The sequence below is a fragment of the Haplochromis burtoni genome, unplaced genomic scaffold (genome assembly GCF_018398535.1).
Source record: "Haplochromis burtoni strain Fernald_Lab_line unplaced genomic scaffold, NCSU_Asbu1 Contig_6, whole genome shotgun sequence".
In the NCBI taxonomy this organism is placed as follows: Eukaryota; Metazoa; Chordata; class Actinopteri; order Cichliformes; family Cichlidae; genus Haplochromis; species Haplochromis burtoni.
Window position 1 is genome coordinate 3,709,384 of NW_024582367.1, and position 24,900 is coordinate 3,734,283.

Sequence of the window (24,900 nt, forward strand, 5' to 3'; positions counted from 1 at the left end):
CCTAGAAATGAGTGCAAGCCCAGACCTCTCTCTCCCTCGCCAACTCCTCCATCTCTTCCAAGTAGCCAAGAGGTGTAATCTATCCACTCCGTCACCTCCCAATGAGACCCGCCCAAGAAAAGCTCACTATGAGGTGTCCAGGAGGCCAAACCACTCAAACTGGCTCCTTTCAATGCACAGTATCATCTACTCTGTACCGCTCCCAAATGACCAAACTCCTCAGTCACCCGTCAGAGGAAGGACATTTCAGTCGCTTGTATCCACAATCTGTCTTTCAAGATGACAGTAGATTTACCAGGACATCAACCTTCAAATTTAGCTCACACTTCATAACAGATCTATACAGAGTCCACATGACTGGCAATGCTAGGCCACTTTATCTGTTGACATCTCGCTCCAAAGTTCCTCCAAACGGAACAAGACTGAAGTACAAAACTGGAGAAAATATTTTTCCCCCCCACACTAAAACAACGATGAGTGCTAGGGCAAAAACAAACCAATGCCAAATAGGTTAATAAAATATGTAAATGAATCAAAATTAACAACTGTCATCCTGTGGAGCTCCAGTTATCCATTTGCTGCACCATGAAAACATTGTTTTGGCTTAAGAGTAAGTCTCAAGTCCTCTGAAAGACATTTTGATACCAGACTTACTTTCTTACCATAATTCCTTCTATATCAAAACAATTTTTAATATAGTGATTTTTTTCACACTCTCAACTGAAGCTCAAGGCTGTGAAATGGAGAAACAACACAAGTGTTCACATGTTATGGTTAAAGTTTCAGCATATCCTTTAAGAAGTTTCTCAAAAACCGTGTAGGCCCTCGCTCAAAGAGGGTCTCAGGATCAGGAGGCTGAGCAAGTAGATGAAAACTGCAACTGCATGTTCCCCTCTAAAGTCATTTCATCTTATTTGGTGTGAAGCACTGACTCTTCAATGATAACTGTCATAGTAAGGGCAAGGTCTTATATTAAGCCTTATAAAATCAAGTCGAATCTTAAGTACTTAAAGACAAAAATCAGTCACTGTCTGAGTGCAAACTAGCAAAACATGATAATCATAGCATTTTTCTATCAAAGGCTTTGTTAATAGTGTTTTGAAACAGCTGTGTCAAAACCTGTTGCTATAATATTTACTGATCTTATTCAGCAACTAAAGAAATGAGCTGAACTGGCATGTTTTTCTTTAAGACCTAACAAGAAGTGATTGCAGCATTCAAATCTCCCCACAGGGTTTCTTTCAAGGAATTTTTCTCACAGCGCCTATGACACAGACAACACAGAGATGATATACAGTAGACTAAAGGATACAAATATCCCACAAGACCATGGTGGGCCACACACAGACAGCCAGGGACAGGCCATTCATTATATCCATCCAAGCAGCACAAACAGGGCTTGAGGCATGGGGCAGCACAAGGAAGGGGTCTCTCTTCATTTGAGATGTAAAATGCCTTGTAACATGCTGGCATTTTCCCTGACAGCAACAAAGGCTACTGTCTCCACACATCTTATCAGCCTTAGGAACAACTGAAAAGTTCATAACTGTGGATAATATCACAAAAGGTAAAACACTGAGAAGAGGAGACAGGTTGAATTTGGCGTGGTACTTCTGCAGTGGGTGTTTAAAGCTACTAAGTAAAGGCAATAATACACAGAGAACAATTTTTAAAAAGCGTGACAGACTTACTTTTTCACTCCTTCAAACGTCTGGTGGTAAATGTTGACATTATAACAGCAGGCACAACAGACTATGATATCAACAGTTTATTCCCGGCGCTGCCCAGCAGTCGAGCGTGAAGAACAATGGACAACAGGACGCCTGATGATGAGATCATGGTGTACAAAAACCAACAACGGAGCCTCTTGTAGACTAAAAACATCATCACAGTGAGTCAGACTGTCAGGATATCCAACCTGTGGGTGTGTCGTCACCTTAAGTTTCAGAGAAGTCATTTAAAGTATGCCAGGAATTCAGTTTTCACTACGTCACTCACATGTTTTTGGTAATCAGCCGTTGCGGTCCAAGGGTGTTGTAATGATTTACCATTATAGGGTTTTCTGTGATATTGCTGTGACTCTTGTTATGATTTTATATTCTAACCTTCACAGTGTCCTTTGTTTCTGTGTGTGGTTTAGTGTGTGTGTGTTTCCTCCCTCCCTGTCTGTCTCCACCTGTGTTGTTTACATGCACCCATGTCTCTTTTCCCACCTGTTTTCTAATCCCTAGTAAGGCCTCAGGCCTTTCGACCACATGTAAACGGTGTTTTAAGTCACTCAAAACTTTTTTTCTTCTTTTTTTAAAGCTCACACCAAATAGGGAGATGTTCAGAAGTTGAATTGCATGTAGCTATGTGGAAAAGGAAAAGGAGGATACTTTTATCTCCATTTCTGACATCACAAACATGGTTCTGTGTTATTGTTTGCGAGCTTATTAATAGCCAATGTTTCCACATCAGTTTTTTGCATTTTCGTGAGAAATATATATATTTCAAAATAAAAGTAGAAAACCCCAGTTTAAAAAATAAAAAAAAAACCCACCTGTGAGTCTGTAGCATATATCCTGTTTCCTCCCTAGTGTTTGTCTGTCTAGCTCTGTGCTGTTTTTGTTCCTTGATGCTCCCTTGTGCGTGTCATGTTTTCCTAGTTTAACTTCTGCTCTTCCTGATGGTTTCCAGAGAAGTCAAATAAAGGAGGAGCCCTGCATCTGGCCTCTCTCCAAACCACACATCATGACACCTGCCATGTTTAAAAAAAAAAAAAGAAAAAAAAAGTGTTTTGCTTTTTTATAATTTGATCAAATTGATCTACTTGTATCTCAAATATTTTGATATTTTATAGCTGATTAATTATTATTACCCGCCCAGGCGGTGATCATGGAAATCAGTTCTAAATCTATTACAAGGCATTTTGTATTTTTTTTTCTTATAAGATGAACTCTCTAAGATCGTAACCATTTTTGTTCTTATTAAATTGTTCTTCCAGGTTAACAATATAGGGTTAGTGTTACCTCCATCAGAGGGTCAGTGTTTTTGTACTTGGTCTGGGAGAAAAATAGGAATAAATATTAAAAAAGCTAAAGAAAATTATAATAAAATAAAAAAAACTTAAAACAGAATGCACAGTAGTACAGTAGTGGTTAGCACCGTCACTTCACAGCAAGAAGGGTTTCTGTGTGGCGTTAGCATGTTCTCTCTCTGCCTGTGTTGGTTCTCCCACAGTCCACAGACATGCATGTTAAGTTATCTGGTGATTGTAAATTGGCTGAGTGATAGCCCCATGATAAGACTGGTGACCTGTCATGGGTGAAGCACTAGCCCATAGCAGCTGGGATAAGCTGCTGTATCCGACCCCTTTTGGATAATTGGATGGCTGCATAAACTAACTATAACCCTCTCGACCAACCTTTTGACCTTTAACGTTGACACTTATTGTGAAGTAGGCTTGCAGAGTTTCTAGCCAAACGGCTGTGCCAAGTCATTTTCCAACCTACCAAGTTCACAGGTTTCTTAAGGCTTTTGCTGTGATTCAACTGTGATTACCACATGTTAATCAGCACCGTGGAAACCTGGCTGATCCCTTCTTAGGCTCATTATGAAGTGACTAGGACAAGCCTGGTGCTATTGTATGTTAGTATGTTCAGTAGACAGTGAAAATGCAAAGAAATGAGAGAACATTTTAGTCCAATGTCTGTTAATATGTTTAGTGTGTCTTGGTACTCTCACATAGCAAACTTTTAAAGGTGGTACAGCTTTAAAAAGAAAAGTATTGATTACATTACATCACTCTGCTGCTATTAGAAAGTCAAAAATCCATTAGCTTATGGGCAACTGGGATCTGTCCATTGATCATCTTTGGTTAGTCAGTTAATGGACTTTCAAATTGAAACTCCATTAAACAAAAAAAAAAAAAATTCAATCAGTGTCAGCATGAAGGAAAAGTAAATGAATAGCAGCCGGAGCAACATGTGGTGTTGCGGATCAGACTTAACGGTCCCCAGAGGCAGAGCCAGGAGGATTAATCTCATGTGATTTCTCTATACACTGATAAAACTAATTCATCCATGACAATATTTATTACAAATAATCCCATGTGAATAGCATGGAATGAGAATGACTGAGTAACTGCTATTAGAAAAAGAAAGCCTCAAACCTAAAATTGCCTTTCTTAATACTGAGATTAAAGAAACCCCAGAAGATTATCTCCAGCAAACTCTACAGCTTATTTCAATGAGAAAATTCCTCCAGGCTGATTTAAAAAGCACCAGTTAGTGAACTCACCCGGCTGCATCACAAATTTAAAATCTTTTTTGCTGTGAAAACTTTAAAAGGGGACATATGATTATTTCAAGCTCCATATCGACTCGTTGCTTTACATGACTCACAATTCATAGCAATCTTTGTTCCTCTTATACCAAGCATTTTCATAATAAATAAGTTGTATGAGAAAAATCGTTAACTTAAAAAGGCTGCCAGTGTTTTGTGGTTCAATAAATCTTTTTGTATAAGATAGTCATGAAGAATGTGCATTTAATACATTAATCCTTCAGGGCAGAGAAACACTTCTCTCTAGTGCTGCTTTAACATTTACCTTCATCATGCTATGATCACAAGGTAGCAGCACTCTAAACCATACCCTACTTTATTTGTTTGTTTATGTTTCTGTAGATGGCATCATAATTTTTAAAAGTGAACATCATGTTGTATTAAATGAGACATTAAATTACTGATTGAAACCCTAAAAATCACAGATTAATCGAGAAACTTGATATTCTTCCTCAGATTTCTACACAGTCTAACAAATTTCTGCAGCTGAAGGAGTCGCCCCCTGATGGTCATGAGAAATAATGCCAGTTTTTTGCACAACATCTATTGTTTGTCCAACCTATACCCAAGGGAAAGCTTTACTTTATGTAAAAGTACCCAAGAATGTTAAACTGCCACAGATTGATGACGATGTGCTCATACTTGAGATCTCCCAACTGCAAACTGTTTATATACTAAACCTAAACCTTTTTTAATACTTCTTTTGCAATAAAAAGTTTGAATATTTATGCAACAACTAGGCAAGACATTCTAGTTCAGTCTCCTCCTCACGTTTGGTTTCCACAGGTCTTTATTCCTGATCACTGAGTCCATTTGTTGCCCTCAGTCTCCCCAGAATGAGCTCTAATCCCTCAAGATAACTAAAACTATGCAGGCGCTCTTCTAGGCGAAGCACATGGGGTCTCAAAGTGTTTTTAAAGCCCCCGTCATGTTCATGCAGTCCTAGTTTCCCTTTTGTTGTCACAGTGACTGGGGGCCTCAAACATTAGAAGGGGGAAGAGAAAAGAAAAGGGGAGGAGGGGGGTCATAGGGCTGACAGGAAGACCAGGACCCCTTCTTAGCATCTTAAAGCCTCCAGTCCTGCTATAGCTTTTACAATCTTCCACATGCTCCCACTTCCCTAATTGAAGATAAATGGACAATAACAGCTAATGGTAGTGGAAGGGTTTGTGACAACTATAAAGAGGGGCTGATGGACATAATATACTTAATATATTATGGTTTACAAATATTCTGTGGATGGGCAGAATTTGCCATTTTCCTTGTAGATTAAATGTGCCAAATACCTTTATATTACTACATGATATCTCATGTGATATCAGATGATATAGAGTACTGAGGCATTTTCTGACGTGTAAAAACAGCTGAATTGAAATAGCAAGCTAATATGATACATTAACAAATTAAATGCATGCAACTCTTGTTTAGAAATCACTAATACAATGTTGTTGAGGCCCAGCACCCAGTCAAGGCATCCACTTAGGCCCATGTGCGCACACACATGCACACACAAAAACACTGCACGGAATGCAAGTAATATTAAAACCACCCCCAGTGTCCACTGTGTCAGCTGATTGTGAATGTGAGCAGACTGTTTTTGTCTGGGAAAGGCTTTGAAGGTTTTAATGCCCCTCGGTCAGCCAGTCACTCCTCCAGCAGCAGGAATGTGTGGCACTCCAGCTGAGGAGGAGACCAAACATGAGCAGTGGTCAGTGTGGGGTCGTGTCGAGTCTGCAACCACCCATTTTCTGATGTCTCATCACTCAAAAGCCACAGGTTGCAAGACGAGATGTAGAGTAATATTTCTTCCGCATCAGACATTTTTCATTGCGGCAGGCAACAGTAGCAGTCTTAGGAAATCTGCTGTCACACAGAGGCATCAGGATTTTATCCTCTAGCTTTCAGTGCTGACAGTTTTATAGGGTTACTTGTATAGATGGAGCACCGGAGAAGCAGCATAGAGAGAATCTGCCATTGCAGCACTTTTTAAAATGTAATAATTCAGTATAAAGTTATGTGGATCAAAATATTACAAAATAAAAGTCAAACCATTATAAAGTACACACTTTTCACTACAACACTTAATGAAGCTCTCTAGGTAGGAAAGATCTGATCAATTTATTTTAGGAACATTGACCATATACTCTTAATTGTAAAAGATACCCCTCACCAAGAGATGATAATGACATAATCTGGGACCCACTTTAAAATAATCCTTTGGTTTTTATTCATTCATTTTCAGAGGAAGTAGGGACCCTCAGCAGGAGAGTTACTTAAAGGCACTTAACTTTATAGTTTTTGCTAAAACACATTTCTAACACCAACATCTAACATCTAAACTAACAACATAAAACCAGATTTTCAAACAGTAATGTTGCGGGGGATATTTGTCCCAAGTGAGCATCGTTCTGATGACAGGATAAAGCGCCTCGTCATCAAGCTCAAATCATCTTAAAGTAGTTTCTTGAACATGGCAATAAGTTCACTGAACTCAGATGACCTCCACAGTCAACAGATTTCATTCCAATAGAGCACCTTTGGGATATGATGGAACAGAAGAGTCGCAACTGGGTTATGTAGCTTACAAGTCTGCAGCAACTGTGCAATGTTATCATGTCAATATGGCCAAGAATCTCTGAGGAATGTTTCCAGCACCTTGCTGACTCTGTGCCATTAAGAATTAAGGCCGTTCTGAAGCAAAAGGCGATCCAAACTACTACCAGCAAGGTGTACCTAGTAAAGTGTCTGGTGAGCGTATATCTCGTTTGAAAGAGGTCACTTTCTCATCACACTTTGTCAAATGACTGCAAATGTCAAGAAAATATTATACTGGCTAAATAAAAAGCAACAGTGAACACTTCTAAGTAAATCATAGTGGCTCAAATTTCAACTGAAATTACTGATCTCGACCTTCCTCGTCTTCCTCCTCTCCCTCTGAGATTGCTTCCATCCACAGCTGGCATCAACCTTCAAACTCATCCTAGCTGGCTGTACAGCACTCTCACTGGGATATTTTTGGTTAAATTACACCATTAGTAACAAGTGTGAACAATTTTGAGCTGTTGTGTTTAATAAATGACACCTGTGCTGTAGCTGTGTTTACCTTCTACTGCCAGTGGTTGGCATAAAGCTTTACAAGTGAATTACTGTGCAAAATTGTTCTTTAGTGAGTGAAAATGTGTTTAGAGTTTCGCAAGAAGGTTAAATTGGCTCTGCAAAGTCTGTCAGGGGTGACTGATTCAATAAACTGGCTTAGGGCTGAGAATTTGGTTCAGTCAATGGGAATTCACGTTATTCTAAAAAAAAAAAAAATGCACCAAGTTTTTAGAATAAAGGTGTTAAAGGTGCAAACACAAGAGGGTAGTTTCTAATCTGTGGCAAGTTTAACTCTGTGGAGTCACACATGCAGCTGCTGAAGGGGGAAAGGTGCAAATACAATAGGGAGCTTTAGGTGCCGTGACCTTTCTCCGAGGGAAACAGGAACTTCCAATCAGCAAGTTTTTGTTACCGGTAGGGAAGGGCCAGTGCTAGCTGATTTGTAGAGACTACACTTTCAAAATAAATGTGGGGGGGGACTCTCCATCAGTAAAACACAGCAATGGCATCAGAAGGATGAAAAAAATAAAAATATGTACGCTAAAATGATTTCCCAAATATACTTGGGTGGCCATTAAAATACCTGGGCTGTCCTCCCAAGTAAAGTCTATGTCCAGGGAAAGACTGGATCATAACCATCTCTTTGGAAAATGCTCCCAATCTACTTCAGTTTCATTCAGGCATTAAAACCAGCATTTGCAAAATGCTAAACATCTTTGCTCCTTCCGTTTTGTAGATTTTTTGTTATTATAATTTCTAACGAGAAAAAAACAAAATAATACCAGAAATATGAAGACTTAAAAGCCACAAAGAGCAGTTCAATATTGTCTACTACGGAGACAACATAGAACTTAGAAGTGTGTAGAGTTCACTCCATACTGGACATAAAACAGGTGCTCTGCTTTCAAAGAGTGCAGTCAGTAAGCCTGCTTTGGTGCTTTACAACCCACTCCTTGAGTGGAGCCTCAGTGTGAACATGCAAACAGAGTAAAAGTTTGTACGTGGAGGTTGCAGGCGCCTATAAAAGCTGGCCAATCAGCTTTTATAGTCTGGACGGCCCATGTGATCTGCATTAAGTTTAATTTATAACTTAATATATAACGTATATACAGACCATTAGAGCTACAAAAATGATAAAATCTTCATGACTACACTGGTGGAATTTATTTACATAAATGTATTTTGAGTGTATTAACATTTTGTTTTATAGAGATATACTTGGCTACTGTATACCGATTAGCACAAGGATAACAACTCTCTTAAACAAAATATTAATATGCTGTAATTATATCCAACACACCCATGTGCTTGTGCTAGTCAGTACACCACAGTATACAGATTAGCACAAAGTTTGCATTGTTGAAATGCGTAGTAAGAGTTTAACCAGGTACTATAAATCATGGAGTAGCTGACACTGAGCAGCAACCTTGGAGCTGAGAAGTGAAGCCAATCTGTAAATGCCAAAAAACTGCAGTTCTTCCAATGACCATGTTAAAATCTCCAACTTTAAAAATATGTTTATAGCCCGGTAATGACATCTATGGCTGGTTTCCCACTTCAGAACAACTGTACAAATGGGTAAGGGGCCACTTTGATTTACAGGTGTAGCCATTTGCTTGACTTCACCTCAGTCCATTCCACTGAACTGGATCTCAGCAGTGTCCGTGCTGTTGGCGCCTTTTGCATAATTTTTAGTTAAATTATCTGACTGATATTATGCCTTGCTATGCGTTACAAACCATCCAAGACATTTGGGCTTTACTTCAAGTGAGTGAAATTCTAGTTTTCTGTTTAATCAGTTTGTTACTTAGCACCAATAAGCATCCCTACAGTTTATGAACACAGCTTGCTAACCAAGCATGGCAGTGTTAGCTGTTGGTTTGAAACGCCACAATCTCATCCAAATATGCTCACTTCTGGCTCTAAAAGCCCATCCAAAAACATAGCATTAGTCAAAACACACTGACAGTGAGGCCTTAAATTCTAGAAGCAAATGAGTTATGGTATGGCTGTGTCTATCTTTTACATACAGTCTGTGCTTATGACCCTCCAATGTCAACTTTTTGCCACAAAAGACAGACTAGAGTTTTGCTACTACATTAAATAGCTTCTAAATGCTTTGTCCCTTATATTCATGCAAAAAGGAGATTTATTAAGAGACAGGACATTATTAAAACCCCATCATTTTAATAACTTTGAACCTGCCCTTAAAACGAAAAAGTTCTCAGACTTTCACACATCTTCATTTCTGTGGTGAAATAAGGAACAAAAATCAATAAAGAGAGATCAATACATTCACAAAGAAATGCTGAGGATTCAGTCTACAGGATCAGACTATATGCTGCACATAAAATGTGAAGGAAAGTCTGCAGTCTGCTCTGAAAAACTCCACTCAGGTAGGCTGCTCCAATCACAGCAGCATATTTTATTACATGTACAGCAGTAAACTGTAGATAAATTTCAGCAGCATTCTCTGGCATGCGTGGCAACCTTTCGTCTGACTGCATCTGAGATTGGCAATTAGAGACTCAAACAGTATAAAAGCCTTTTTATAGAGGCCGTTTGTAAAGATACAGTATATGCAGTTTATTAGCCATGCCTTTTAAAACTGCAACGTCACACAAACCTGCTTTGAGACAAACTGAAAGAGCCTACTCTAAGTCCTCCTTTGTTAGCGCCACACCATAAACACACATCCACAACCACAGAGGTGAGTCTAAAAATATTCCAACACCAGGTGAAGTGTTGGAACTGGCAAAAAGTTGTATTATCCCAGCCCTCATCCGAGACTCAGAGGTGTTAGGAGCAACAGCTCTGACTCAGAGAAGAACATGGGCAGAAAGAAGTAAAGAAGAGAGAGCTTCAGTTTTCCCCAGGGAGGGTCCACATGAGGGAACAAACAAATGAGTCTGGAGATCCCCTCCTCCACTCTCCATCAAACTTCTGAATCCAACTCTCCCTTTCTGTCACACCCCCCCAATCTCCTTATTCTTTCCCCTCATACTGGAAACTGGAACACAGAGAGAAAACTGTGACAAAGCTATTTTGGTTTGTAGACAACCTACCTTTCCACAGGCAGACACCTCAGTGCCCCAACAAACACCCCGGTTATCATGCCAAAAGGTAATGTTCCCAAGCAAAGCTGCAACTTTTTCAGACAACTCAAATAAATAAAACCGATATTAGATTCCCCAAGAAGAATAACTGAATAAAAAAAGGGAATAAAAAGCCTTTAGAAACTGTAATTAACAGCTGAAAGGTGCTATGAATATGTACCACATATAATTGTGATAAATATTAGACCACAAAACACCTTCTGAATCATTCAGTAAGCAAACCCCAAACCATTTATCATTAAACAACACAAATCCATTAAAACATTAAGGGCTGGCCTTCAAAAAATATAAAACCATAATTTAGCCCTTTTTCTCTTTTCTGCAGTGACTAATCATCGTTTAGATGCTGAAAGACTGTCAATAAAATGTCAGGCTTTATAACAAAAAGACAGAAAAATCACAAATAGAGTGCAGTTCAAATGCTAAACATATGATTTACACCTGACGAAGAGAAAAACAACAAGTCATTACATTTGAGGCAGGAAAAATACAACAATAAAGACCAACAAGCCATTACAGTGGTATTTTGTGCCGTGTGGTTTTCCTGTAAGTCGGGACTTAACGCCACCCTTCTAGAACCTTTTTGACATAAATATTACCTTTTTGAAGTGCATGCATACTGCATTATAAGTAGTTCCACTATACAGAAGTGGTGACCAGTATATTTAAAATATTTGACTAAACAGGCATTTTTCAGGATTTATGATCCATTTGCAAAGCAATTTTGCTATGAAGTAAGAGGGATTCTGGATTTAAAACATAGAAATGCACTTTCCAATGACCATGATGCTCTAAAAGCTACTTTCAGATGCTCACTTATTCCCAAAGGGTCTCCACACCAAGTAGTTCTGCATGTTTGATTTGGCGTTTTTTGGGGGTTTTTGTCCTTTCTGACATAGCCCCAAAAGGCATTTGTGTCCTCCTGGGATCAAACAGGGGATCTTTCACCTATTAGGCAAATGTGTAAACAGAGGCCCTTATGCTTAAACTTTACTATACAGTAACCTCTACTTGCCACCCTTGCACTACTGAGCAGCTACAGAAGAGTAATCAGTGAAAGGTCACGGCAGTTTTTTCCACCTTTTTTTTTTGCCTACAGCTACTGTTAACTATACGGTCTATGAAATCTTACCGTTATTAAAAGCAATACTGATGTTTAACAATTTCTGCTTATTTAGACTGATTGGGAGTCTAAACCTAAAGATATTTAATTCTTACTTTAAGGAGATTATAAAAATTGAGATGGCATACTGATTAGGAAAACAGTAAGTGCATGCTGATAAGCTAAGAGATTCATCAACTAATTGTTTACATTTCTTTACACAAATGTAAAAATTCTTCTCTTTTTACCTTAATGTACAATAATCCTCTGTAACTTTCAGTCACAGTGGGACTCCCACTGTGAATGTCAAACACTGCCCATCACTTTCAATGGCCAGGTAATTAAAAGGTAACTTCCTGTTTCTCCAACGGTTTTTTCCTGCGAGTCTCTTACCCCAGTTTGTTCCTTGCATAGCTGCTCTGATGTCTGACCAGCTCCTTCTGATCATCCAGCCTCCTGCCCCTTCGTGTCTCACTCGTTCCTGTTTCTCTGTTTCTGACCAACCCTCCTGAGGGGGAAAAAACTTCTCTAAAACCCCCCTTCCCCAAAAAAGAAACCGCTCATTCTCAAGGCAAATGCCACCAATGTGAATGAGAGCACAGTCCCCTCCCCTTTCCCTGCTTTTCACTCTCTTTCATGCATCCCACCTCCTCCTCCTCTCAGCACTACCCAGCCCCTCTCTGACATATGCACACCTCCTCTCTCCATGCTCCACTCCTCTGCCATTTCCTTTGACTAAAGAAACTACTCTGCAAGGTCCTCTACTGCCATTGTCAGGCAGTTAAAAGAAGAGAATGCAAGGGAAGGGGAAAAAAGCTGTCAGTTAAAGATCATTCTGATCTGTCCACACATTTTAAACAAAGTAAAAAATAAAAAATAAAGTGGTGCTGCATGCATCTCACTCTGTAAAGGTGCAGAACCCCCTGCAACCCTGAAGTGGATAAATGAATGGATGGCATTATTAGCTGTCCAAATTGAGTCTTTAAAGGAGACGTGTAAACACTAAGATTTAGAGTGAAATTGTAGTTTTATGGAACTACAGATAAAGGAGCCTGTTTAATTAACTCCCAGAAAGGATTAAAACAGGTAATTATGATACGAATGATTAATTAGAAGAAGCTGCCACTGAAAGATTAGAACTGGTTTACCTTAAAGGAAAAACACCCAAGTGAGGATTTTGATATTTTAAGAAGCAATTCTGGATGTATGACATGCAGGCACATTTAAAAACAACATGGTAATGATTATCTCTGCTCTAAAAAGCCTCATGAAAACAAATGCCAGTGAAAAATACAAATGAGAGCACAGTATATAATGAGCTGTAGTACTACAACTAAAGCAGTATCCTGCACAATCACCTCTCAATATAATTGTTAAGGTACTCCACACACAATGATTTTGGGGGAGTGAGCAGTAAGCGGCTACAGGTAGGAATACATGGTGCTAAGCTAGCAGAACAACAATAAGGGTTTCATATAATATATGGATATATTTTATACCTGCATTATATTTTAGCATTTCAATGTCTTGGGGGTTGTACATAAAGTGATAACATCTGTTTGCAAACAGCTGCATATTTGCTCCAAGCATCTGTGAAAGGGACTGTTGAAATTTTTACAGAAGTGATGAAGAGCTGTTTACATTTCAACTGGTTTAACTGGTGCAGGAATCTAGTGTACATGCTTTGATGATAAAAAAAAAAAAAAAGTACAACGACTCTTGAGCACTTTTGTCTGGTTCAGGTTTCATTTTTAAAAGTGCTTTACAAGTGTTTTCAAAAGATTGAGGTTCTATTTATTCAGTGGGCAAGGGGGCTGAGTGTCGTGTGCACACAAGTATTTATAGTGAAAGCATTGGTGCCTCCATTCACAGCACACACCCACACGCTTTGTGACAAAAACATTCTTCAGTCTTGGACTGCAGCTAGCGATTGTAGTCGTTTTTCTGCTCTATGGCCTCTGAAAGTTCAGCATCGTGGCACATGAATCAGTTCTCCTCCTGTTGGTTCTGGTTAACACGGCCTTTCAGATTACAGCATATTTTCAGAGCAGGAGGAGGAACAAACATGGAGTACATCTGACAGCAAGATGGTATTTCACTGGATTATTATTCACTTTTAATGAACCCAGAAACCAGGAGATTAAGAATCTCTTGTCTGGATTAGTGCTACCAGAACTCGAAAACCCCTCCTTTTTTTTAAAAAATATTTGATTATATAATCTCATTTAGAATATACACAGTCAGCCCTTGTCCAGACAGACAGCATTAACTTTGCATGTTTTTCCAGTGGTGGGAGAAACCAAAGCTCCTGGAGAAAACCCACACAAGCACCGGGAGAAAATGCAAACTGTCTAAATTCAAACCAGGACTCTCTTGCTTTATGACAATATTGCTAACTAATTAAGCCACCGTGCTGTCTAAATGAAATAAAAGAAACTACACATGGCCACAATGGCAACCAGGCCACAAAACTATCCACTAGACAAAGTGTTTAGAGTGAGCTTGCCAGCAGGAACGGAACTTTCAAATTAATCAAATCAGTCTTATTTATATAGCACCAATTCACAACAATAGTCACCTCAAGGTGTTTTCTATTGAGAGAACCCCAGCAGTCATAAAATTCCATATGAGCAAGCACCTGGCAATGGTGGGAAGAGAGAACTCCCTTTTAAGAGGAAGAAACCAGGTTCAGGTAGGTGCGGGTATCTAGTGCAACCAACTCTGGGGTGAGAGGACAGAAGAGACCACGAATAACAAATGAGACAAAACATTAACTATAGGAGAGAACAGATAAAAGTTACAGACAAGCATATAAATGCATCAGGAATTAAAAGAGGGAAGTAGACAGGTGGTGATGAATGCCAAGTGTATCATAGGAAATTCCTCAGCAGGCTGAGCCTATTCCAGCAAAACCAAAAAGAACTTGGGGGTCACCTCATCTAGCCCCAACTACAAAAGTCTGAAGCCCAATTTTAAAAGCAGAGATGATGTTGACAATGTACACCCTCTCCATCTTCTCTGTTTCATATATGGTTCTAGACCTTAAATACAACCCAAACATCTGCAAGCCCTCTATTGATATATTCAATCAATTATACAATTCCCTCATTCCCTTCACTGCAGAAATTAAGAAAATACTAAAACAAATCACCAAATATAGTTATAGTCTGTATAAATAGAGGTATGGTTTATACAGTTTCCACCAACATTTGAGACAAATATTCGTTTCTTAAGTTGCTAAATGCTGCCCTGTTAATCTCGCATGTCTGCTTTTCGTGTTGTGTGGGTATAGGTTGAGTAATAATTTTACTTTATTAAAGTTTCATGCATGCTGGCTTACTCTTATACCAGCATTACTTAACTGAACTTCAATTTAGGATTATCAGACAGTAATCGCAGTTTAATCGAGGATATGACATGCTGAAGTTTATTCCAACATGGCTTTGGCAGCATTCAGCGTTTGCCTTGACCTGTAAGCCACCATCTGGTCAATAAACATGAAAAAAAGGAAAAAGGAAACAGGAGATGGTGTAGTCAGTGTAGCTCAGTTGCTCCCACATAAAGAGAGGGCTAAAGTAGGGTACGAGAAGTAGGCTATGCCCTGCCACCACCGCCTTACACACATACAAACACAGATTTGTCCCTCTTCCTTTTCAACTCTCTCTTTCCCTGCTCATAGAACTGGGTCACAGTAGTAGGCACAAGGTTTGTCCTTCAGGCAACAAGACGTGATGCTGGGGATGGAGTTCAAGGTCATTCTTGATCAAGTCTCAATGGGAGGTCTTGAGAATACTAAATGGGCCACAAGTGAGGTCTCATCAGCCTGCAGCCAAAGCAACAGAAACTGCTCTCTATTGGAGGCTACCATTTGAGAGCAAACACCATTAATCAGCCGCCTGGAGGCCACAACTGCTGGACTAAAGACGCAGGCTGCAAATCACCGCTGTGAATGCCACCATTAACACCACCACTTTACTGGCATGGGATGGCCAACATGACTCAGCCCCTATTTGAGGGAACTGATTTACAGGCTGAAGCAGCAGTAAAGTAAAATTCTGTAACTTCTCTATCTGCAGGACAGCCGAGTTAAAACCATGAGGAATATTAGAGGGAAATTCCAGTAAAATAAATAATTCCAGTGTGGCTTTGCAGAAATATTGGGTACATCTGTCTGTGGTCTCCAGTTTTTCTTCCTCAGTCATATAAAGTTTATTATCCTACAGTGATACTTAAAATGTTTAGGAGTGCCAGGAGTAACATCATTTCTAGTGAACACTGAAAACGGCTCCCGAGAGCCCACAGTTCTACTTTATCTACATCTATAGCGGATGCCCATCAGGTGGTCATCCACAATAAGCTGTGTTGCCATCTCTCTGCGGTCCGTCATCCTGCTTCCTTCTATAGTTTCATAACAACGGCTCCCGTCTGGGAACAGAAACCAACAGAAAGCTAGGCCATCCATCAGTGTCCGTGCTGCCTCAGCATGGGGACACACTCCCATTGGACGCTGCAGCTAAAACTGGCCTTGACCAGCCAGCCCTTTGGACCACTTACCTCCAAAATAATCCACCATGGCACAAAGCAATTCATGCACACCTCCCAAATAAAACCGCTGAGAAAATTTCAGCAGTAGGGTGCTTCGTCAGTATGAAGAGAGAAGTGAGAGAAAGGGTCGTTTGTAGATTAAAATAAGTAGTCCTACTGAGCAAGTCCAGTCATACATAAATCCACACAAATGGGCTGTTTTGAGCTGGCAGGGACCCGACTTAACCACACTCTGATTTACTGTATAATGTGGCAAAGAGATTAGGGTTATGCCTCCCGCTCTGGAATTACAGCAATACCCTATCCATGATTAAGATCTGTTGCAAGCTCCCACGCAGCAAGAATGTGTTAACGTCCACGCCAGCACTATGCACGCTGCAACATGTGGGCCACGCTGAAGCCAAGTCACAACGTCAAAGTGTCAAACAGGAAATGACCATTAGAGAAAACCTAATGCGGGTATGAGGAAATGGCCTCAACATATGCAGAGGTTTTAGCAGTACTGCATGCAAGAAACTCCTCTTACCTGTCACTGACACCCCGTCTTCAGCTTCTGGAGGCCTTAGAAAATCATGTACGAGTCCGTTGAGCATCTCAGGAACTCGTCATTCTTCTCGTCACCTCTCTGTTCTCCCAGACCGAGGGGATAAAACACACACACACAAAAAAGCACAATGTTGAATCAGCAGAAGAGAAGCGGCGAGACTACTACTGCTGTGGGGAGGCTGGAAAACGTGAAAAGTGACAAGTGTGTTTATAGAAGTCGGCAAGAAAGAGGAAAATCTGAGTCACAATGGCAAAAAGACTTCACGTGGAAGAAGCCTGAGAGTGAGGGGATTTTTCCTTGTTAACAAGAGCGAAGGCTGAACACAAAAACTTGCACCTCGTTTAAAGCAAAAACAAAACGAAAAAAAAAAAAAACAACAACAACTACACCCTGGGATAAGTTTTAAAATGCTCGTGCTGATTCTTTTCCATGTTAGGGAATCGTGTAGGGTTTGTGGGTTTTCACAGGAAATCACTTTCTAAGGTTGAGCAAGGTTTAGAAATTATACCTAAAAATTCTGAATTGACTTCTACCTCAACACCTAAAAAGACAAAAACCCACTGCCACCATCTGGAAAGAAGTACAGAGTCCATCTGCAGCTCATTAAACTGATGTATTGCTAGTACAGCAATAATTTAGTTTGTAATGGAAGAGGACAAGAAAAGACCGTGAGAAGTGCCAGAGGTGAGTAGACAAGACAGCCCTCATTTCACACTAAATATTCAAGCCTGCTGCTACAGTGAGATCACCCTAATTGTGGCACAATCATGTTTTCAGTAAATATTGTGCTGGGAATGAAATACTGACAGTAACAAAGAAAGAACTGCACCAAAATCTAATGCCATACACCAGAGGTTTTATCTATCGAACTACAAGGTACTGCCGATGAAAATTAGCCCGTATGGATAAATACTGTCCATTCAACTGATGGGACAAAGTGTTCATGTTAATTAATGTGCATTTTCCCTTTTTAAAATAAAAAGGAAAACACATTACATTTCAATTTTTTGCTCTTTCCAGGTCAAATTTTTCAAGTTGTGATGCATCACTTCTTAATTTTATAAATATCTACAGAACCCAAGTACCACACAATTTATTTTACATTTAATTAACTATAATTACAGTTATAAAGGTTTTTCTCACTGCAAAATGGGCCTTTTTGGAGGGTGTGACAATGCATATAATAGCAATTGGTCTCCACACAAAACAAAAGTACATCTATGATGTATTATTATAGAGAAATGCCTGCATTCTTCTTTTATGTCTATCTGATAAATGCAAAAGTTTACTAACCACCAATTTTAAAAGAAAAAACAACAACTTAAAAACATTTTTTAATACAACACTACATATGCAAGAAAAGCTCTGAGTGAAACTACACATTCCCACAGTATTACATAAGAAACAATGCAGGCCTATTAAACAAAGAAAAGCACATCAATGTGTATCAGTACTTGAAACATAAGATATTTCTAAAATGACAAAACAAGGGATGCACAACTTGTAAATGTACAATATTTTGCCATGTACGGGTAGGCTATAATTTTCTTCTGCAGTTAGTGGCAAAAACTTCTGGCTTATATCAGTGTAACTTAGAATTTGTCTTTTTCTGTAGTTCATTTTACTTGAAGTAATATTTCTCGAAACTTGACTGTGCCGCAAGTAATTAGGATTATTTCACTGTACTGTAGTAGCAGGGCTCAATATTTAGTACAAAATGAGTGCCGTCTTGTCTCCTTACCTCTAAATTATTGCTTTATTAGTAATACGTCAGTTTAATGAGCTGCAGATGGACTCTACTTCTTTCCAGATGGTGGCAGTGGTCTGTTGTCATTTTAGGTGTGGAGGTAGAAGTCCAGAAACCCAGAGCAACCTTTTCCACCCCCACTTTGAAACTAATAATAATTTCCATAGAATCAGAGATATGTCCATCCATATGTTCTTTCACCCGTCTATCCAGGATGGATGGATAGATGATCATCAATCTCAATCCTTTAGCTGTTTGAGTTTAAAATTTAACTAAATGTAACTACAAAGACTAAACTGACACAAGAAAGTCTACTCCACAGTTCGAACTACAAAAAAAAATGTAACCCTATATTAACTGAAATTAGAGTTTATATTTGTTATTAAAACACGCACACACAAAGATGTCTGTAAACCCTTTATATGTTCTGCAAGTCTAAAAATAGACTGGTGGTCTCAGCTGAGAAACCGTGAGAGAGGAGCAGTAGCTAACTGGTTCATGTGAATCTCCTTTCATCAGCAGGATGATAAGATTTGTGGTGTTTGCTAAAACTAATGTTACCAAACTGCCTGCAGGGTTACTGCAACTGTAAGGGCTTTATTTAATACTAGCCAAGCCATCAGCTCTTCCATCTGTGCCTAACACACTGTATTAGTAAGTTACAGACAGATGGAAGTGCTGAGGAGACTGTGGCTTCCCACATGTAATGTAGCTCAATCCAGATGGCTTAAATGCAGCTTCTTAAATGCTGTACAGCGATAGGGCCAAGCCATTTAGAATAATTGAAGGCCAGCAAAGAAATGCCTTAACGCTTGTTTGTTTTAAAGGCTGACAAATGACCTACAGAACATAAGCAGGTGTTTACTTAACAGAGCAAACAGTGCAAAGAAGGACGCAGGACTTGGATCCTTGCACTGAATAAAAAGAAAGCAGAGGGCAGTATTTTGATAACCACTTATTATGTCACACAAAATGCAGTCTGATCTAGACCCCAATTTTCCTAAAAGGAAAACTAGACAACCCTCCAAAAATCCATAAAAGCTGCAGCAGGGCTGGCACCATTGACATGCCTATGAATGACATCAAACACCACAATGATGTAGTCCTTGTCCTGCTCTGCAGCCTCAGTGAGCTCAGTAACAGAACCAGTTCTCCACCTGCTGCAGGTTCTGGTTAAAAGTGTCATCTGCTCTCAAGGGATTGGTGCAGAACAAGGAATCCTCTCACCAGCAGTTTACTAGGAACATGAGATGGCAAGGATTGAGGTTACCTGTTTTCAGCGACAGAACTTTCAAAATCAGACTGAGGGCATTGTTCTATCATTGATCCCATCCTTGTTTTGTCCTTATTATCCTTGATTGAGGAAAACAAAACTCAAAAATATGGCTAAAAGGCGCAAAAAGTAAATTGTAAGAGTAGGAAACAAAACAAAAATGTGTTTATAAATCTCAGCTATCAGTAGGGCACCCTACTTCATCTCCACCAAAAGGGTAGCTTTTGTTATTTGGGGGAAAGAAATGACTGAAACAAATTTTTCCAACGTAATTGATTAATTTTAGTTTGAAGATGGTAAGGTAAAGAAAAGAAACATGTTTTCTTCAACAGGGATCGTTGGAAAGTAGATTTACACACCAAGAAAAAATAATTTAGTTATTACCCTATACCTGCATTTGAAGCAGAAGTTATTCAGAGCACATTTAAAGTATTTCAGCAAAAAAAAAGAAAGAAAAAAAAAGCTCACACTAGTAACAAAGAGATTGCAGATGATAGATTAGGGTTTAACCTGTAGGCCAGAGTGCCAACAACCATCCACATAAAGAAAGAAAAATCACAACTCTGGGAGTCAGAGCAGGTCATCTACTCTCCATCTCAAATTAGAGTTTCACTATACCCTGGAAAAAAGTTAAAATCCCAAAAGAAATTGCAAAATGTAGTTTAGATATTTTGATATTTGTTTATAAAAGCTAAACATAAATAAACTGTGACAATCATTATTTTTTTAATCATTAAAATTTATCAATTTAAAGTGAACCGTAGCCAATCACAACTGTCATAGAGTAAAAACAAGGCTATTATGTAGACAGCCTGTCTTTCCAGAGACAAACACTCACACATACAATTTTAGACACCAATATACCCAACAAGCCCTAAAAAACACAAACAAAAACAAAAAACAAACAAACATACGTTTCAAAGGAAGCTGCAAATCAAGGGCTGAAAATCTAAGCCAGTGCTGAAGTATCAAAAGCTGCAATTCCTCTAGTGACCACTTGAGGCTTCAAAAAACAAGTCAATCCTGAGTCACTGAAGTGGACCTCCGAGCCATGCTCTTGCTACTGGTGCCTTTTGGAGAGTTTTTAATTAAATCATCTTACAAATAATATGTCCTGCTATGTGGTGAAACCCAGCCAAAAAGTTTGTGCTTCAGTTGCATTGACTAAATGAAATCCTAGTATTTTATTAGCCTACACTGAGGATTAATTAGCAGGTATCTGTCTGTACATCAAGTTAATTTTAAATAATCAATGCAGACAACCAGAGTTGACAGTTAGGGATTAATATCCTGATTACATGCATAAAGATGCAGGATTACTATGAACATATGTGCATGTCTGGCAATAACAGGATTCAGTAAGTTCACAGCTACACTGTGCAGCAGTCAGGATTAAATGGGATGAGGTGCAGGAAATAAATTTAGCCACCTATTGGGAAGGACAGTGTAATAGAGTATAAGTAATGAAGATAAATGAGGTTATGCATTTCCCAGGCTTTCAGGCATGCGCACACAAAAGCATGTGAACACACACATGCAAACACAAAAAACACAGGGCCCAGTGGACTATTAAGAAATAGGGTGGCGTCCCACTTCTTCCTTGTCCAAACACTGCCATCCCATAGCACTTAGAATAATAAACCTAATGCTCAGCCATGTACCAAAGGTTGCAGGCGGGTTAACAAACTCGGTAAGAGGCAGTTGGACCTTTACACACTCAACAAAAGGCCATTCAAAAAACAGGGAAGTGGTGTAGCATAAAGGAGCACCATGCAAACAGTCATATTGACAGTATCCTGTAATAATAAACTTGAAAGCATGTAATTGATTTTCACTTGACCTCTGTTGTAAATTGTAAATGTGTGGTTATCTAACAGTATAAATGTAGGGGGGAAACATCGAATGGAGACTGGAAACATTGTGTTCAGAATTCTGAAATCGTACAGATGTTTGTTTAAAGTGGATAAAATAGGCAGTGAGGGGGAAGTGAATCCAAGGAGGAAAAATGGCATGTCTGCCTTGTTTGGACAGTAAGAAGGTGGATCAGCAGAATCTCAGAGTTTTTCTCAGACATCCTCATTTAGGATCCTCACCCAGGCCAAACCTCAGACATACTCGTGCATTTTAAAAACCTCCTGGGAGAAAAATCCAGCTACTTCTTCCACGCAATGAGTAGTGAAGACTGAGGATGAGGTTACAATGAAATGAGGATGTGCATCATATTTTATTGCCTTCTTTAAGTGAAAATTAAGACTTCAGGGACAAGTAGTTGCTTTTCATTGCTGTGCATCTGTTGAAATACAGTTGAAAGCAATTTTATGTCATTAAGTCTTTCAGAATTAGCGAAAACATATACTTTGTGTTTATATCAGGGTCACAGACAGCTGCCTCTCCATTAAATGCCTTTCAAAATAAAAACAGTCAGCCATTTATGTTGGAATGAAAAACATGCAAATAAATGTTTAAGTGTAAAACATTACATCTGTTCCATTATTATGATCAGATCGTTTTAATGCAAAACAAAAGCTACAATAACTACACAATGGCTTTATTTTCAATACCAATAAGATGTGCCGACTCTTTTCTACAATGGTTTAGAGATTCTTGTACAAAATGACAACAAAAGTAAGAACACCAAAGAATAATCAGTTGCAAAGTTTTTTGCATCTGTAGATACATAAGCATAGCTGCACAGCCCTGTGAAAAAACCCCAAAATATGTTGTCTTATTTAACTGTGGGTTGTGTAAAAGGGGGTTAAAAGGAAAAGGAATAACTGGGAAAAGTTTTTTGTTAGGCGAGGATAGTCTGGCAGTGCGATGACAGGATGAGAGCGTATTCAAACAGTGTGCACATGTTCTTCACTTCAGATCCACTTCCCTTCTGTCTGAATAAGCTATTATGCAACACTGTGACGCAGGTCCTGCTTGACCATGCATCCCACCTCCCACGTAGCTTCTGATCTGCACCCTCATTCATTCCCATCACCTCTCAGTCACTCAGACATCTACCGCACAGCCCCCCATTCAAAAACCTTCACCTCTTTTGACTCTTTCATAGGCATATGATTTCTCTTTGAGATATATTTTTATAAGTCATAAGCATGTCTGTTTTAAAAAGAGTACATTTATGTGTCGTCCATCTCGTGGCCTCCAAGCTGGAGAATAATCAGGCCAGAAATCACACAGAGAGCAAGGAGAAATGTATTTAAAAATATCCAAACAACCAACCTCAGGGAGGGGGTCGTCCCACTTACATAAGTTCAGTTACACACAGTACCTCTTACTGTGAGGAAACTAAATGAAGATGTAAAAAGGAAAAGGTGGAGGCTTCAAGAGAGCCAAGATAAATGTCTGCAACAATTCTGCCATTCAGGACTCACTTGAGACTGACCGAAACAACAAAAGACAAAGGATGAAATATTACACTGAGTTATGAGTTTCTCTTCAAACTCAAGAGAAACAGTCAAGTTTTATGTTTGATTATTTATAAAAGCCTGATTTGCGTGACCTTGAGTGAGGGCGGATGAAGCAAATGACAACAAAACTGAGGGAGAACTTAAGTCTGAAGATTAAGAAAGCAAAAGTGGGCTGTTGGCCAATATTTTTAGGTAAAGAATATTTCCAGTTTATATAACTTGCTTCTCATTTCCAGAGATTTGTAATAGCTGAAGATTAAAGACGTAAACAGGGCAAACTCCAACAAACAAAATAATTTTAAAAAGGTTATTCAATCAAATCTATCAGTATAGATATATAGTTGACACACAGAATCCCACCACTGAGTTCTAGGTCTGCTGTGACGTCTCCTTCTAGCTGGGTGTACCCAATTCTTCCCAGTCACATGGAAAAGCATGAAAGAGCCAAGATAAAACAACCTACTCGCTCATGTTGAAGGACACTAATTGTCCTGTTTTTTCCTGACAGTCAGCATGACTTTGAAACTGATGTGTTTCAATAGGAAGTAAAGTCACATGGGGATAAAAGAGTTTTCACAAGGCTTTGCAGTCTTCTGTAAATCTACACACCATGACTCAATAGTTTGTAACAATAACTTAAAGTACTCATTTTTTTGTCTCCTATATGGTTATGAAGGAATTCTGGCCCAATGTTATTACGTTGCTACAGTTCATTGAGGTTTGGGGGCATTTATTTCTACACAGCTCTTTTAAGGTCCCACCCACAGTATTTCAGTTGGGTTCAAGTCTGGATTTTGATTGCATTTTCTACAACTGTATTCAGTTGTAGATTTACTGCTGTGCTGAGGATCATGCTGCCCCTGACTGTAGAATACTTTGGTGTACAGAGGAGTTCATGGTTGAGCCAATGACTGCAAGGTTCCCAGGGTCCTATGGCTACAAAACAAGTCCAAATCATCACCCCTCAGGCACAGTGTTCAACAGATGTTATGAGGTGTTTGTGCTAATATACCTCGTTTTGGTTTTCTCCGATTGCAGCTCCACTTTGGCCTCATCTGACTAAAGAAAGTTGTTCCAGAAGCCTTTTGGTTTGGCCAGATGCAGCTTTGCAGACCTAAGCTTTGCTGGTCTGTCCATTTTAGAAAGAACAGGCTTTGTCCTGGCAACCCTTACAAAAAAAGCAATATTTTTAAGCCTTTTTGTAAGTGTAACTTTGTGAACTTTAATATTTAAATGGTAACTGAGGCCTGCACAGTCTGAGATGTCAGTTACGATTCAATTCAATTTTATTTATATAGCGCCAAATCACAACAAAAGTCGCCTCAAGGCGCTTCATAGATACAGAGAAAAACCCAACAATCATATGACCCCCTATGAGCAAGCACTTTGGCAACAGTGGGAAGGAAAAACTCCCTTTTAACAGGAAGAAACCTCCAGCAGAACCAGGCTCAGGGAGGGGCGACCGGTTGAGTTTTTGGAGTTTTTCCTCTGATCTTTGTATTGTCCAACTTGCTGGAACATCCACTCCAGGAAAGACTGTGGCAAAGTCTTAACACACATCTGAACGCAGCAGACCAGCAAACTCCTAAAACATCTGCTTTTATAGAAGTGGTCACACTTTATAGTGATCAGTATTTAACAGCACCAACGATGCACTTATTTTTCCACAGGTCTACTTGGAGCTCAATGAAAACTTTCTTTTTCGCATGACTCTAGATCTGTAGCGTGTGTC

General features: G+C 39.2%; 1 protein-coding gene across 4 annotated transcripts in view; it reads right to left on the minus strand.

Moving 5' to 3' along the window:
- Positions 1–24,900, minus strand: part of LOC102314298 (leucine zipper tumor suppressor 2) — a 43,686-nt gene that overhangs the window by 7,068 nt on the left and 11,718 nt on the right. Inside the window, exon 2 of one of the 4 annotated variants that reach the window (XM_005913603.2) lies at positions 16,712–16,810. The gene's annotated coding sequence lies outside the window, so the exon portion shown is untranslated. The other 3 variants (XM_014335470.2, XM_042223963.1, XM_014335469.2) reach the window with 3 other exon arrangements.